A 3,931-nucleotide genomic window follows, 5' to 3' on the forward strand; every position below is an offset into this window, starting at 1 on the left:
ATTTTGTGGAGACTTCTGTTTGGGTGAGCCAATCAAAGTCTTTTTTTAGGGACATGTAAATTAAAAAAAGATCTGAAGTCCTTAACTCGTACTTGTGGAATGATAGTATTACATTTTCTTGCATTAATTAAAATACATACGTATATTTAAGAATTCTACATTGCGGAGACTTAGTGGGTGCTCGCGTGATCCAAGGATTAATGGACATCTTTATTTTAGGGACATGCTAATTGCTATTTCATTCAGATTAAAAAAAGACCTAAAGTCATGAAATTATAATACGGAGGAATCTCAGTTATAGGTGTGTGTTGTACTGCAGCTATCTTTATAAATACTCCCATCGCTTTCCACCGAGGAGGGCGTGCAATCGTAACTTATCTTCTTGGAAAGGAGTGCTTCCATATCGGTGTCTGCAAATGGTGAGAAGCTCAATTCGCCTTCATGCTCGAGTTCTTTCGACTGCATTTATTATACACAGCAGCAATATCATACGATAATGTCAATTATATTCGGTGGTGTTGACGCATTAATGCACGCAAGCAGGCTAAAGTTGTCAAGGAGGGGCCGTGGGGTGCGAACGCAGGGAATGCGTTCGATACAGGTCGTGTTGACCGCTTTACCAAGGTCAAGATTTACCATGGAGATGTAATATACGGGTTGGAATTAACCTTCGTCGTGGGTGGTAAACCCCAACCCCCCATGCTTATTGGAACCAAAAAGCGCGCATCCCAAGAGGTATACATTTTTTATTAACATCTATGAACTCGCATGTACATGTACAAATTTTCTTGTGTTTCAATGCATGTTAGAACAAAAGCACATCACTCTTCTAGGAAAACCATCTTATATCTAATTGCTATTTTCTGAGAACAGATAAAGCACTAGAAGAGTTCCAAATTCTTATTCTTTTTCCTCTGGGTTTCATTTCTAACTCAGCCAATGATCGCTTGTAGATCACCCTCGATGAGGACGAACACTTCATTTCCATCTCGGGATACTTCAAACAAATGTTGGGAACCGACATTTTCATAACACAACTTACTCTTACCACCGATGAAAACAGAAACGTAAGTGCTGGCAATGAGACGGGGAATCCTTTCTCCCTCGCTTTAGAGGAGGGTGGTCAAATTGTGGGCTTCTGTGGACTTGTCGGTCAACTGACTGTCGCCGTGGGAGCCATTGCGGTGTACTGCTCCTTGGCTGATTCCTAGATATGGATGCACTAGTCCGTGTAGGGTTGCTGCTACACATATGCTATACTAAATAAGGAGCAGCAGTTGTCGTCATCATCGTTGTCTTTATTGTTGTTGTTCCCATCGTCATCCTTGTTGTTGTTGCCGTCGTCATTATCGTCGTTGATGTTCTTATCCTCAAAGTATTCTTAAATAAATTATAAACCACTTGTTGGTCTACTATGATATGTTTGGACTACCATCATCCAGTGTATTGTTATCCGATTCATCAAGTGAAAGGGGAACAAGAAAGAGCAATAAAGAGAAGAAAGAATGTGCAGGTAACTTGAAGGAACATATAAAACTATGTACTCAAATTGTATATAAACCGTTCAAGTGAGATCTTGGTTGTCCAAATTGGGAGCTGATTTGGAATCAACCGAGCAACCTTTCTAAAGTCAATACCAAGTCAAACTTTACGGACACCAAGTGAATCCACACCTTTTTGGCCAATTGGGCAGGTTGTGGCTCTCTATGAGCTGATCCGGCCTTGCGCGTTGTTGTAGTGCTCCATGAGCCGATTTGGCCTCGTGTGGGTTGTAGCACTCACAGTGTCGATTCGACCTAGCACCTTGTTATAATGCTCTTTGGGCCTATTCGGTCTTGTGCATTGTTGTAGCGCTCCATGGTCCGGTTCGGCCTTGCATGGGTTGTATGGTCAATTTGGCCTCGCATAGTTGTTTAGAATTTTTATGTGCAGATTCGCGTACAAAGTATCATGTCGACATCGTCGATGTGCGCGCGACATCGGTTGTTTCATGAAATCAGGTAGGATCTCCAAAACAATGGCTAATCTGGATCCTGTAGTAGTCGAGGCTAACCTTCCTTTTCTATTGCAAATGTGGATCTCCAAGACAATATCCTTAGCAATTACTAGACGTGGCATGAAAACCAAATCGGTGGTGTCACACCCATCTTCCCTCGAGTGTCGGGAAGCCAAAATCAGGTGGGAGCACTATCACTCTAATTTGGAGGCTCGAACCTCTTTTGGATCAGACAAATGCACCCTGCACCCTCCGAGTTAACGTCAGCAAGGAGATGAGTTGCTGCCAGAAGTAGCGGATGGGGCTCCTCTTGTCTCGGTAAGAAGGGAGTCCCCATGTAGGACCAACTCTTCCCACCCTAGGGTGAGTCAATATGAAGAACACTACTTGCAATGACAAAAACATCAACAATAACAAGAGGAACAACAATCATGATCGCAATTCCTATCGAAGGGATGGGCAGGTCCCTCGACACCCTATGTTACCCCACCACCCTCAGTCACAACCACCATCCCCACCAAAGGGAATGTGTTTATGGAGACTTGTGAGTTGGTATGCGAATCAATCAATCATTTTTCAAGACATGTTAGTTGGCATTTTATTCAGATTAAAAAAACCTTAAATCCTACTTGCGGAATGATAATATGGAGGATGGCCATACATTTTCTTTCATTAATTAAAATACATACATATATTTCAGAATGCTATTTTGTGTAGACTTGTGATTGGATCTCTTTTAGGGATATGATAATTAATAATTTTTTAATTATAAAATGACCTTAGGTTCCGATAGAAGATTATGATATAAGCAAATATGGATTAACAAATATAGAATGATATAGAAGAAGCAAATATAAAATTACAACTTTGTATTCGTTACATGTTCTAATCCTCAATCAATCTATGATTTGAGAATCACTCATAAATTTAAGTGTATAAATTGAATATATATTTTGAGCACATGATTGAGGGAAATCTCTCCTCACTATTTATATAAATACACATTACCTCAATAAATGAAATAATCTCTTTAACAATAAATTCTTCATGGTATCAAAGCCTTCTTGCTTCAAATAATATTTAAACAAATTCGATTGTGTTATTAGCACTCACGATCAAGAGAGGGACTCAGGAGATAACAGAAGAGATCACTCTCTTCTGCACATCTCAGTTCGGATCCTCCCTTTGTGCACTTCTCATATTTGATCTCCTCCAACAAATCATATCTCCACCATATGTGCATTCAAATCAGACCATCAATTAATTCTTGATTTTTCTTATTGGATCAAAATAACTTCTCAGCATGTCTTTCTCTTTTTCATCTGAAACTCTAATTATTATTTCCTCTATAAACAATAATTCATCTAAACCTATAGAACTTCTATCTATGATGCAACATCTAATCCCCTTCAAGTTCTCTAAAGGTGGTAATTATACATTTTAGCAAGCATAATTCACCTATCTCTTTTTTGGATATAATCTATTAGGCTACATCGATGACTCTCTTAGTTATCAACTAGAAAAAATCTAAATATTAGGAGAACTTATCCAAATGACAAATCTTAATCATAATTTATAGCTTTGATAAGATCATCTCTATCTGCAAGCTATTCAAGTCTTAGTCACTAGCTCCATAACATCACTAATCTCTTCGTACAGTACTACAATAGAAAGCATGATTAAGTTATATACCACCCTCGCCAATCACACTCGGACTCGCATGCTAAGTCCTTTATCTACTCTAATAAAAATAACATAAGAGGAAAGTACTATTATTAATTATATACAAAATCTAAAAGTTATTATGGATAATTTGGCCTTAATAGGTCACCCCCTTAGTGATGACCTATTATTCTTAATGGCCTTGTAGATAAATATAAGAAATTAGCAGTAGTAATTTGAGCACGAGACTCACCAATGTAATTTGAAAAATTA

The 3,931-nt window shown here is 38.5% G+C and overlaps 1 long non-coding RNA gene across 1 annotated transcript; it reads left to right on the top strand.

The window, feature by feature from the left end:
- The first annotated feature begins 340 nt into the window (after positions 1 to 340).
- Positions 341 to 1,418, top strand: LOC135650723 (uncharacterized). Its single transcript, XR_010501605.1, has 3 exons — positions 341 to 419; positions 544 to 735; positions 954 to 1,418. It is a non-coding gene; the product is annotated as an uncharacterized LOC135650723 (long non-coding RNA).
- Positions 1,419 to 3,931: the final 2,513 nt, after the last annotated feature.

This window comes from Musa acuminata, chromosome BXJ3-10, assembly GCF_036884655.1.
Source record: "Musa acuminata AAA Group cultivar baxijiao chromosome BXJ3-10, Cavendish_Baxijiao_AAA, whole genome shotgun sequence".
NCBI classification, from domain to species: Eukaryota; Viridiplantae; Streptophyta; class Magnoliopsida; order Zingiberales; family Musaceae; genus Musa; species Musa acuminata.